Raw genomic sequence first — 13,927 nt, 5'->3', positions numbered from 1 at the left:
GTAATTTTTTTGGTCCATGCAATTATCGAACATATTTACTGTACATTTACTGTGTGTCAGGAGCCATATATTAGTGAACAAAACAGACAAAAATATCTGTGTCCATGGAATGATTGATCCACTAGGGTTTTTCTTTTCATTTATTCAACTTGATATGCTTTGATATTGTCAATTACTTTAACATTTAATTAATAGTTGAGTTATAGGAAATTTACTTTGGTGAAAGAAATGGGATAGAAATCCACCTTTGTCTTTGTAGGATTAGCTATTTATCTCAACTGAATATTAATGTTTAATCTTTTGCTATTGATTTGGAGCAGCACCCTATGAAAATCTAAATACCTGCAGGTTCTTGCATTTATATCTAGACCCCATTCTGAACACTGATCAGTTGTGGCTATTCCTAAACCAATATTTTAAATTTAAAATTGCTGTAACTTTATAATGAATTTTAATTTCCAAAGTGACTCATTTCCATGCAAAACCCTTCTTTTTTTATGGATTTGTTTTTCTTTACCCTATAACATGTTTAGTCTTCCAGATGAACTTTACGACTATTTAGTCATGTTTTAAAAATTCTCAGTTTTGTGACTGAGATCACATTGGTTTTCATGGATCCATCAAGTAGAAATTACCACTAATCAATAGTGAATCTCCACACCCAGGAGTTTTCCATTTATCCAAATCTTCTTTCATTTCCCACAATAAAGTTGTAAAGCTTTCTTCATATAACTCTTGGGTTTATCTTATTTTGTTCACTTGGTTTTTATTTTTAAAAAGATTAATTTTGTACTTTACTGAATTTTCTTGGTGTTTTTATGTTTTTACCCTTCAGTTTTTTAAACCCATGATGATATCATCTATAAGTAATGGAAAATTTGCCTCATACTTTCCAATACTTACACATCTTATTTCATTTTCTTATTTAAATGCATTGGCTCACTCTTGCAAGACGCTTTTAAGTAGCTGTGCCCTTGTTTAGAATCCATGCCTTATTCTTGGCTTACACAAAATTGCCTCTTTTATAGTTTTGCTTTGAAAGACTTTTGCTAGCTTTGGGGCTTCTGTCAAATCTAAAACTTACTCATCTCGGTGCTGTTGAAATTCTTCGTAGGGCAGTAATGGAGACACAGACATAGAGAACAGACTTATGGACATGGAAGGAGGGTGAGGAAGGAGAGGGTGGGAAGTTTGGGGAGAGTCACATGGAAACTTACATTGCCACATGTGAAATAGATGCCAGTGGGAATTTGCTGTCTGGCTCAGGGAACTCAAATCGGGGCTCTGTAACGACCTAGAGGGGTGGGATGGGGAGGGAGGTGGGAGGGAGCTTCAGGAGGGAGAGGACGTATGTGTGCCTATGGCTGATTCATGTTGATGTTTGGCAGAAACCAACACAGTACTGTAAAGCAATTACCCTTCAATTAAAAATAAATTTTAAAAATTACCTCTCTCTTTCACTAAGATTTTTAAATTAGAAAATAATGTTGAATTTTATTACATACTTTCTAAATATTACTCAATCTCATTTGACCAAATTAATAGGGTATAATATTTTAATGGGTTCCCAGGCGGCACAGTGGTAAAGAATCCACATACCAAGGCAGGGGACACAGGAGACACGGGTTCAATCCCAGGGTCGGGAAGATCCCCTGGAGGAGGAAATGACAACCCATTCTAGTATTCCTGCCTGGAAAATTCCATGGACAGAGGAGTCTGGTGGGTCACAGTCCATGGGGTCACAAAGAGTCAGACATGACTGAGCATCATGTACTATTTTAATAAATTTCCTTTATCAAACTATCTTTCCACTGTGAAGATGAATCTAAACATGTTGGGATATGTTATTTGTTAAATATACTGTACTACTGATTTCTACCTGTGAGTTTATTTATAAACATAAATATGCTATCATAGCATAAATATCAGTTTACAGCTTGCTTATTTTGACTTAGCAATGCTTTGGTGATTTTTCTCATGTAAACATATTGATCTATCCCTTTCTTTTTGTCTTTTGTCTGCTACATAGAGCTTCATAGTGTGGATAAATCACAATTTATATAATCATTACTCTGTTGAAGGGCTTTCAAATCCCCCTCCCCCCATTTCTTCTGGTAATTTCTAACCATTATTGCTATTTCTAAAAATGCTACAATACTATTCTTATATGTATCTCCTGGTCTATGTGCAGAGTTTGGGGGGTGGCAACATTGAGAAATAGAATTCCAGAGTCATCAATTATGTGAGTTTAAATAATGCATACAAGTTGACCTCTGAAATGGCTGTAACAGTTCGCACTGCTGTTAGTAACAACTGTGCCGTTCATTTCCCACACACATGCCAAATCTGACACACTCAAGCAGTTTTATATTTTACTCATCCCTGTAATAACATTTAAAAGCTGCATCTTAATAGAGTTTAAATTTGCACTTTTTCTTTTTGCTGTTAATATTTTTATTCTGTGAATTTCCTGTCCATTTCTTTTGCCTGTTTTTCTGTTGGGTTGTTTGTCTTTTTCTTACCAGTTTAAGGAGTTCTTTATAATTTCTGCATTTTAAGCTCTTGCCTGTTATATATTTTACATGTTTGCCCACATTTGTTCTTTTTTGTCGTTTACTTTGTTTGTGATGTCCTTTGTTGTAAATGTCATGTGCTATGTAGCCTCTGGGAAACGCCACTGGACATGAGAGACTGAGTGGAAAAGGCCCAGGATATCTTAGAACTAATTACTGGGGAAATACCTTTGGCCTAAAGGGGTCTCAGGTCTCCTGACTACAGTCTGAGAGCTGCTGCACTGTCTTGACATGCATTTGAAAATAATTGCATTTATTCAATTTAAAATTTGCTTAAAACTCAACATTCAGAAAACTAAGATCATGGCATCTGGTCACATCACTTCATGGCAAATAGATGGGGAAACAGTGGAAACAGTGGCAGACTTTATTTTTGGGGGCTCCAAAATCACTGCAGATGGTGACTGTAGCCATGAAATAAAAAAGACGCTTACTCCTTGGAAGGAAAGTTATGACCAACCTACACAGCATATTAAAAAGCAGAGACATTACTTTACCAACAAAAGTCCATCTAGTCAAGGCTACGGTTTTTCCAGTGGTCATGTATGGATGTGAAAGTTGGACCATAAAGAAAGCTGAGCGCTGAAGAATTGATGCTTTTTTTTCAATTAGCAATAATCGCTCCTCGGATAAACCTCATTGGCTACGATACTGCCACTGCGCAAAGCTGAGTTGATGCTTTTGGACTGTGGTGTTGGAGAAGACTCTTGAGAGTCCCTTGGACTGCAAGGAGATCCAACAAATCCATCCTAAAGGAGATAAGTCCTGGGTGTTCATTGGAAGGACTGATGCTGAAGCTGAAACTCCGATATTTTGGCCACCTGATGTGAAGAGCTGACTCATTAAATAAGACCCTGATGCTGGGAAAGATTGAAGGCGGGAGAAGGGGATGACAGAGGATGAGATGGTTGTGATGGCATCACCAACTCACTGGATAAGTTTGGGTAAACTCCAGGAGTTGGTGATGGACAGGGAGGCCTGGGGTGCTGCTGTCCATGGGGTCACAAAGAGTCGGCCACAACTGAGTGACTGAACTGAACTGAACTGAACTATTTGAAGGCACCGTCTTTCCTGCTGTAACCCTGACTGGTGGGCCTATCCTGTGTGGGGACCAAAGGTCAGTCATTCCAAGGGGATGAAGGCAATGCAGGGGAGATGGATTGATAAAGAGGGAGAGAGAGAGAAAAGAATGAGTTCCAGCTATTTACTGGCAGAGAGAAGAGCTGTTACGAACCAGTTCAGAGTGCAGCCACAGTCACAACACCTAGATGACTCTCTGGAGCTGGCAGGACGAGGCTCCGATGTTCAGTTTTTCTGTTGTTCAGTCCCTGAGTCGTGTCCAACTCCTTGTGACCCCATGGACTGCAGCACACCAGGCCTCCCTGTTCTTCACTATCTCCCTGAGTTTGCTCAAACTCATGTCCATTGAGTCGATGATGCCATCCAACCATCTCATCCTCTGCCACCCTCTTCTCCTCCTGCCTTCAATCTTTCCCAGCATCAGGGTCTTTTCCAATGAGTCAGTTCTTCGCATCAGGTGGCCAGAGTATTGGAGCTTCAGCTTCAGCATCAATTCTTCCAATGAATATTCAAGGTTGATTTCCTTTAGGAATGACTGGTTTGATCTCTTTGCATTCCAAGGGACTCTCAAGAGTCTTCTCCAGCATCACAGTTCAAAAGCATCTATTGGTTTTTTTGAGCACATCTTATTTTTCATGTTGGGATACTGAGTTGAGAGCCAGTGGAACTAGATATACTCCCAGCAAAGGCTTAGTATGAATGGCTGGACCCAGGCTGGTAAGGGAAGTGACAGATAGATGTCAAGGGCCCCGGCCAGTGAGAGCCAAGGGCAGGTTAAGTCATCTAGGAGCTTCTCTGGGCTATGACTAGGGTGGGAGAAGACAGATTGTGTAAGTACAGACTTGCTTACAAATGTTAGCAGGCAGACCTGGTGGACAGGCGGCATCTCCCTCAGAAAAGAAGAGGCAGACGACACCATCTTCAGACCCTTACTCTCTCCTGCTTTCATGAAGATGTGGAAAACCACATTTTTTCTATATCCACTGAAGATGCCTTCTTAGGAAGAATTGGAAGAGAAGACTCCCTGAGAGACAGTAATTTTGTCCCAAGAAGACTGTGGGCATGTTCTTAAAAAAAATTTAATTATAATTGGAGGATAATTCCTTTACAATATTGTGATGGTTTTTGCCACACATCAACATGAATTGGCCACAGGTATACATGTGTTCCCCCCATCCTGAACCCCCCTCCCACCACCTTCCTACCCTATCCCTCTGGGTTGTCCCAGAGCACTGACTTTGGGTACCCTGCTTCATGCATCAATTTGCACTGGCCATCTATTTTACATATGGCGTTTTCTAAAGAGATTGTCTAAAGGATTGAATCTTGATTGTTAAAACTGGGTTGAATATTTTGGTACTTTTTCTTCATTAACCTCTGATTGAGTGGCATCATTCTAAAGGAAAACCAGACATATGACAGAAAACATAAAGGAACTGTAGGTTTCTTCCTATTTGCAGAAAAGTTAGCAGGACTAATTTTTGATCCCAGCTCATGGCTGTTTGCAATGAGAAACTGTCCATACAGGTCCCTAGTCCTCTTGCCATATAGCCAACCTCATTATGGCTCAGAGGTCCTATTTATAGATGACAGCCCCTGTAAATGGTGAATACCATTTTGTTTATTTTTGACAGCAATTTTTCTACCTCAATTTGGTTTCTTAACCCAAGGCTGGGGGGGAAAGCACAAATATCTCGGGCACTGCTATTCATCCAGAGCCAAGTCAGTGCAAAGTCAGACCTATGTCTGGAGTTCAGACTGTCGTCTGTTATATTCTGACAGAGATGGACAGTTCCTGATCTTGGAGTGGTTACCTTGTGGTGAGATCCAATCTGCGGAATTGTAGAACTGACTGAGAAATAGGTTCACAAATAACTGGGGGTGATGTGGAGCAATGATGGCTTATCCCTGCTGCTGCTGCTGCTGCTGCTAAGTCGCTTCAGTCGTGTCCGACTCTGTGTGACCCCATAGACGGCAGCCCACCAGGCTCCCCCGTCACTGGGATTCTCCAGGCAAGAACACTGGAGTGGGTTGCCATTTCCTTCTCCATTGCATGAAAGTGAAAAGTGAAAGTGAAGTCTCTCAGTCGTGTCTTGACTCTTAGCGACCCCATGGACTGCAGCCTACCAGGCTCCTCCATCCATGGGATTTTCCAGGCAAGAGTACTGGAGTGGGGTGCCATTGCTTTCTCCAGGTTTATCCCTAAGGTCCCCTAAAAAATTGTTCCTACCTGTAAAGACCTCACTGGTCCCACCACTGACTTTATATGAGACCTGGGCCAAATCATCTCCTATCTTGATTTCTTGGGTGCTCAATTGAAAGGGAACATATGCCTGTGCATGCTGCATGCTAGTTCACTTCAGTCATGTCTGACTCTTTGCGACGCCATGGACTATAGCCCACCAGGCTCCTCTGTCCATGGGATTCTTCGGGCAAGAATACTGGAGTGGGTTTTGCATTTCATCCTCCAGGGGATCTTCCCAACTCAGGGATCGAACCTGTGTCTCCTGCACTGCAAACAGATTCTTTACTGCTGAACCACCAGGTAATCTCATATACTTATCAATACGTGACCAGAATTTAGCTGTAGATGATGGCAGAAGTCAAGATTAGGAGAAGACATGTTGGATGGACTAACAGGCTAAAAATCAGGGTCTTCGAAGCCTATTTTAGCAGATAGTTTCATTTAAGGTAATTTCTTCATGAAAGAGATTGTAGTTGATTTAATTTTTCTAAGGATGTTTATCGACATTTAGTTATTCTATCTTTCTTTCCATTTTCCTACTTCCCCTTATGGGATTCAGAGAGAAGGTCATCTCAGAATAAAACCACACAAGAATTTTGTCTGTGTAGTTCTTGCCTGTGCATTTTCTAGGCAGGAAATTTTAAAACAGGGCTTGCCAGGAAGACAGTTAAATTTTCAGGCACCAGTTTGAAATCAATAATGTATATTTCTTAAATAGCCATTTTATCTCACTTGGAGAAAAAATATGTGACTTAGAGAATTGGATTTGAAATAAACTAAAAAATGATTGCAACCTGGAAAGCATTATGCTAGGAGAAAATAGGGGGGAGAAGTATGTGTCTAATTAGCAAAAGGGCCAGATTCAAAATAACATAGAAAAGAGAAAAGGTCTGTATTGTTTAGCCAGTCTCTTAGTGTTCTTATCGTTAATGAATGTTCGTCTTAATTCTGTTACTTTAAGATTTTTTTTTTTTTAATGTGGACCATTTTTAAAATCTGTTCAATTTGTTACAATATTTTTTTCTGGATTTTTGTTTGTTTGTTTTGTTTTTTTGGCCAAGAGGCATATGCAATCTTAGGTCCCCTACCTGGGATCAAACCTGCATCCACTGCACTGGAAGGCAAAGTCTTAACCACTGGACCGCCAGGAGTTTCCTTAAGACTGTCACTTTGTTACAACTGAGCCAGTTCTTCTGGGTTTCATACCCTATGGTGAATGAAGCAATTTTGTAACCACTTTTTCTGGTCTACAATGAGGATATGTCAATTAGGATGCTTTGGGCTCTAGAAAACCAGTGGTAAGCAGGATTTCAAACTGTATCTCCTCAAGAATCCTGTCCCTAGTATTCAGCTAAATGCTAGTATAGGAGCAGGTGGGGAGGGACTTTGTAGACATAACTAAGTATGCTAGTAGACTGACCATAATATAGGGCCATTATCCTGGGTCGCCCAGGTGGCCTCAACGTGATCACAGGCCTGTGTGCTTACTTGCTTCAGTCGTGTCTGACTCTTTGCGACCCTGTGGACTGTAGCCCACCAGGCTCCGCTGTCCATGGGATTCTCCAGGCAAGAATACTGGAGTGGGTTGCCATACCCTCCTCCAGGGGATCTTGCTGACCCAGGGACTGACCCTGCGTCTCATGACTGAAGCTCCCTTGACAATCTTGGAGCATGCAGTGGTTGTGGGAATGGTAGGCATGTGTGGTGGAGCAACAAGATAGAAGAAGTCAAATAGAAGGAATGGCATTCTAGGTGTGGATGATGACCTTCAGGCCTCTTGAACACGGTTAAGGGCTCTGTGTTACTCACAGTTGAAGTCAATCTCATATGATATACTCTTATAGTTTCCAGGATTGGTTACAGGTCTGGGAAAAAAAAGGATAAATGACCATGATCTGTTGAGAATAATTTTCCTGGGTGTAATGAATGCTGAGAAGTCTGCCCTATTGTCTACTCTAGGAGGTCATTGGACAATATCAAGGCGGTAAATCATCGATGAATAGTCTGGTTCTCAAGGAGTTTCACTTTCAGTTGGTAGACCATAGGGTCTGGGATAAATTTTGTCTTTATAGTCTTCTATAAAAGAATTGTATGACCCTAAGGAATCTTGTTGGAGGAAGTTACTTTTATTCTCATAGGGTGCTAAAGCTGGGAAACTTAGCCAGAGTTTGAACCATCTCTATAAGGTGCCTTAGCTTTGGTCCCTTCAGATTTAGCCACAGGATTCAGATGCAAGCCATCTGTTGATGAGGCTCAGGGACCAGCAACTGGGGAGGGGGAATGTGAGTTGGAAAACAGCCTTCAGATGGAGAGATCAGATATTCCACCTGTGTGCTGAGGCCTGAGAGAGGACAAGGGCTCTAACAGCTTCTGCAACAGGGTATATATTCAAAGGTTGCTTTTTTTTTTTAACTGAAGTATAGTTGATTTGACAAATAGATGGGGAAACAGTGGAAACAGTGACAGACTTTATTTTTTTGGGCTCCAAAATCACTGCAGATGGTGACTGTAGCCATGAAATTAGAGGACGCTTACTCCTTGAAAGTTATGACCAACCTAGACAGCATATTAGAAAGCAGAGACATTGCTTTGCCAACAAAGGTCTGTCTAGTCAAGGCTGTGGCTTTTCCAGTCATCATGTATTGATGTGAGAGTTGGACTATAAAGAAAGCTGAGTGCTGAAGAATTGATGCTTTTGGACTGTGGTGTTGGAGAAGACACTTGAGAGTCCCTTGGACCGCAAAGAGATCCAACCAGTCCATCCTAAAGGAGATCAGTCCTGGGTGTTCATTGGAAGGACTGATGCTGAAGCTGAAGCTCTGATATTTTGGCCACCTGATGTGAAGAGCTGACTTATTTGAAAAGACCTTGATGCTGGGAAAGATTGAAGGTGGGAGGAGAAGGGGACGACAGAGGATGAGGTGGTTGGGTAGCATCACTGACTCGATGGACGTGAGTTTGGGTAAACTCCAGGAGTGGGTGATGGACAGGGAGGCCTGGCGTGCTGCAGTCCATGGGGTCTCAAAGAGTTGGACCCGACTAAGCAACTGAACTGAACTGAACTGATAGTTGATTTACAATGTTGTGTTAGTTTCTGGTTTACAGCAATATGATTCAGATATATATATCTGAGTATACATATATACTTTTTCACGTTCTTTCCCATTACAGTTTATTACAGAATATTGAACCTGGTTCCCCTGCTTCACAGCATGAACTTGCTGTTGATCCAGTCTCTATATAATACTTTGCACCTGTCAAAGGAAGTTATTTCCATACCCACCCAGTAGCACCTGCCTTTGTATCACCACTGAAAGTAGGAAATCAGACCAGGAATGAATAGATGGATTTTAATCTTACACTGGAGATTTGTTTCAGAAGTGTATATCATTTTTAAGCTGGTAAAGACCTGACAGGGAAACTAGTCCTTGTTTGTTCCCTTTACTAATGAAAAATTGAGGTCCACGTGCCACCTGTGGTGACAGAGCCCTCACATGTGGTGCCAAGCCAATGCCAATGTCTTCTGACTTTGTGCAGAACAGAAACAGCAACGAGGGACAGGCAGCGGAGGCTTTGGGTTCCTCCAGATCTCCAGCTAACCCCCCCCCCTTTTTTTTCTTTTATATGGACAATTGAGGTTTTTAAAATTATGTAAATAAAACTTCCAGTCCCCCCACTCTAATACAAGCCTAATAGACAATCGTATGTCCTTCTCACATAGATATTTCAGAATATCTTTTGGTCTCAGTTCAGTTCAGTTCAGTTGCTCAGTCATGTCCGACCCTTTGCGACCCCATGGACTACAGCAGGCGAGCCCTCCCTGTCTATCACCAACTCCTAGAGCTTACTCAACCTCATGTCCATTGAGTCGGTGATACCATCCAACCATCTCATCCTCTGTCATCCCCTCCTCCTCCCACCTTCACTCTTTCCCAGCATCAGGGTCTTTTCAAATGAGTCAGCCCTTCGCATCAAGTGGCCAAAGTATTGGAGTTTCAGCTTCAGCATCAGTCCTTCCAATGAATATTCAGGACTTTTGGTCTAGGATTCTAGAATTTTTTTAAACCGCACTGGTTAAGAAGAAAGTAAAAAGTGACTTAGGTTAAATAGTATAAAAAAGAAACAGCTCCTCTGAAGTTACTTAATGTTAAAGAGAACTTTGAGAAAACTTTCAAGGAAGAAAAAGGCAAAAACTTGTTTACACGTGAACCAGAATTTTGTTGGGTTGACTGTGCAGTCAGCGCTCATCTCAGTGTGTGAATTGTGACAATTGGGTCCTTGGTTTGGAAGGGTTCAAAGAGCTTCTTTCCACATGGCAGGATTTTTCCATGTGAGGGGGAACTAGTCAGTCTGGTAGCTTTTCTTGGTTTCAGTTCCAAAGTGGTGGTAACTTCACTGTTGTGGTTAGGCTTTCCTCATTAGAAATGCTGCCTCCATTTGGCTTTTAACCGGGTCCTCGTGAGGTGGGTCAGGCCAGCAGATATCACTGTTCCCATTTCAGAGGAAATGAAGGCCTGCAGGCGTCTGGGGCTATGCCAGGAGCTGGGACAGGAGCCAAGGCTCCACTGATGAGAGGGCTCCGTAAGTGCCATTTAGTTGCCCTTTAACTCAGTTAGTCCCAGAAATGTTGTTTGGGGGCTTGCATTTATGTCCTTGATCTCATCAAGTGGAAGCTGTGGATCTGCCCAAGATGGTCTTGCTGCTCACCCAAAGTAAGGACATGGATCCATGTATCTCCTGAGGCCTCCTTCAATTATTTCATTCTATTTATTTATGCGTGCATTTAAAATTAAACAAGTTCTGTGGCTTTGGAACCTTGCAGATGGGGGATCTGCTAATTACTCAGTGCGTGACCTTGTAAGATCACTTAATATGCCTCATACTTGGTTCCTTCATCTATGTACAGAACAGACTTTTGAACTCTGTGGGAAAAGGTGAGGGTGGGATGTTTCAAAAGAACAGCATATATATTATCTGTGGTGAAACAGACCACCAGCCCAGGTGGGATGCATGAGTCAAGTGCTCGGGCCTGGTGGGCTGGGAAGACCCAGAGGAATTGGGTGGAGAGGGAGGTGGGATGGGGGACTGGGATGGGGAATACGTGTAACTCTATGGCTGATTCATATCAATGTATGACAAAACCCACTGAAAAATAAAAAATTTAAAAAATTAAAAATAAAATAAAATAAAATAAAATGGGGTTGCTGTGATGATTACATAGGGTAAGGGACACAAACCACTTAGCATTATGCATGAGCAGCCCACATTCAAACTATGGTTAGTAGTCTCAGTTCTATCTTCAAAACATCCTGTATCTAGAATTTAACCCCTTGCACCTACCACCTCTGTCAAAGACATCACTGTCCCATATGTATTTATAGTAATAGGACCTGTCTAAAGTCTGTTCCTACCCCCACCTTCTGCACTTTATTGTCAACATAGCGGCCACAGTGAGTCTTTTAAAATACAAGTTGGATCACAGATAACTCTACCCAAGTCCCTAGTGACTTCCCATCCTCCCAAACCCAAAGTCCTCACTGTTGACCATAGAGTTCTCTGTGATGTGGCCTTTAGCCATCTCTGCCATAAAACTATGGCACTTCCTTCCACTTCCCTCTTGCTCTCTGTTCCAGCTATTTTGTCTTTCTTGCTGTTCCTCAAGCAGAGCATGTCCCTGCCTCAGTCTCTTTGCGTTTAAAGCTCCCTCTTCCTGGAAAAATTTGCCCTTAGATTTACCATTAGGTTCTCTCCCTCACTTCTTCTGAGCTTCTACTCAAGTATTACTTTATGCATTACCTTTCCAACCTCTTATATATTGATGTGTGATGCATATATTAATTTCATATTCATTTAAGCAATAGAGGCTCTATAAATATTTAGATGGTTAATAAATTGTAACGAAAGAAAAGCTAACATTTACTGAAGTCTTGTTATGTGCCATTAGTTCTGCTTTCGGCAATCTATCTTCTTGGTGTACTCTGTCATCTGCTATAGATCTTAGCTCATATGATGACTCCAACAAATCTTCCTTGATCAGTCAAGCCAGAAGTGATTCTTCACTCCTGTGTATTCCCTCAGTGAACAAGGGGATTCACTGTCCCCTTGTGTTGTAGAGTTTTTTTAAACAAGTATCTTAAATATAATAAGATCTTTGATGGCAAAGACCCTATCCAGTGCACTTTTATGTAATGCACAATTTGTAGGGCAGCCTCTCAATTTATAATCCACCTTAGATATTTAGGAAAAGTTACTTATGCCCTTTCAAGTTCTAGAAATGAACTCTCATTGCTGGATGAGTGTTATTTGAGATTATAGATTTCAGAACCTGAAATCTCAGAGTTAATGAGTTCAAAGCAAAACCAGGTAGAAGATAAAAATGAAAACATAAAGTTACAAAAGTCAAATACATCATTAAAAGACTACATGGATATAAGATTGAATTGTGTAGCTATCGCTATGGGTCCATGGCCCCATGTCAGTAAATATGACAAATGACATATTTATGGAGCTTTGGTAAGAAGTGATTATCATTTCTTCTAAATTTTCTAGGGTAATTATTTTATTATTGGGGTAATTGCTTTACAATGTTGTGTTAGTGTCTGCTGTCCATCAAAGGGAATCAGCTATATGTATACACATATCCCCTGCCTCTAGAGCCTCCCCCTCCCCGCTCCACCCCTGTAGGTCATCAGAGCACCACGCTGAGCTCGCTGTGCTATGGAGCAGCTTCCCCCAGCTGTCTGTCTCACACGTGGCAGCGTGTATATGGCAACGCTGCTCTCCCGATTTGTCCCACACTCCCCTTCTCCACTTGTGTCCATGTGTTCATTCTCTACATCTATGTCTCCGTCACACAATGGAATATTACTTAGTCATAACAGGAATGAAGTTGGATCATTTGTAGTGATATGGATGGAAATAGAGTCTGTCATATGGAGGGAAGTCAGAGAAATACAAATATCATTTCTTAATGCATACACACACATTAACTAGAAAAATGGTACAGATGAACTTATTTGCAGGGCAGGAATAGAGACACAGACATGGAGAATCCTTTATTTCTTTACTTATTTTCTCTGTGCTTTCATTAACAACATCCTAGAAAAACTATTATTAGAATATCTTTTCCTACGTTGCAGGGAAGACTTCTGGAGAAAATAGTTTCTCTTCCGAGCTATCACAGTAGCTCTATATTGAGGTAATTTTTTATGGTTATGGTATTTTCAGTGTGACTCTCTCGTGTGGAAAAGCCTCAGGCATTGAGTGAAGTCATTTTTCACATAATCCTTAGAACAGCCCTAGGCAGGCATTAGTATTATCACATCACTCTCATGCTTAAAACCTTCAAATGGCTTCCCATTTCACTTACAGGAGACTCAATCTCTTACTATGGCCGTAGGAGCCACCCCGCCAGGCCTCTGCTCACTTATTCCTTTCATCTCTTACCCACCTTATTCCACATTATTTGCAGCAGTTCCATCTGTCCTTGAACATGCCATGCCAAGCCAAGCTGCTTCCTGCCTTGGGGCCTTTGCACCTGCTGTTCCTTCTTCCTGGAATGCTCTGTAATCAGATCTTTCAATGACTGCTCTTTGTCCTCATTAAACCTCAACTCAAAATTTAGCTTCTCAGATATACACATAACAGTCAAAAAAAAAAAAAAAAAAAACACCTTCTGTATGGGGTTGTCAGATTTAAAAATAAAAACACAAAACAAGGAATTTCAGATAAACAACAAATAGTCTTTTAGTAAGTCTTAAGCAGTGTTTGGGACCTCACAGATACTCAAACATTATTCATTTATCATGTATTTGAAATTCAAATTTCATTTGGTGTCCTGCAATTGATCTGGCAACCCCACCTCCACAGCCACTTCGTCATGGTGCCGTTTCATTTTCTCCATGGGACTTTTCACTGTTAGAAATTGTTTGATTTCCCACTAGAAGATAGGCTGCATGAGGATGGAGCCTTGTTGGCCTTATTCATAGCTGCATCCTCGGAGCCTATCATATTGCTTGACATATAGTAG

At 41.3% G+C, this 13,927-nt stretch overlaps 1 pseudogene; it reads right to left on the bottom strand.

Annotated features, from left to right (window-relative positions):
• Nucleotides 1-3,159: 3,159 nt before the first annotated feature.
• Nucleotides 3,160-3,242, bottom strand: LOC136156574 (U4 spliceosomal RNA; annotated as a pseudogene).
• Nucleotides 3,243-13,927: the final 10,685 nt, after the last annotated feature.

This window comes from Muntiacus reevesi, chromosome 1 (genome assembly GCF_963930625.1).
Source record: "Muntiacus reevesi chromosome 1, mMunRee1.1, whole genome shotgun sequence".
Lineage (NCBI taxonomy): Eukaryota > Metazoa > Chordata > Mammalia > Artiodactyla > Cervidae > Muntiacus > Muntiacus reevesi.
The sequence above is the reverse complement of the archived record's forward strand: the minus strand, read 5'-3'. Positions and strand labels throughout refer to the sequence as shown.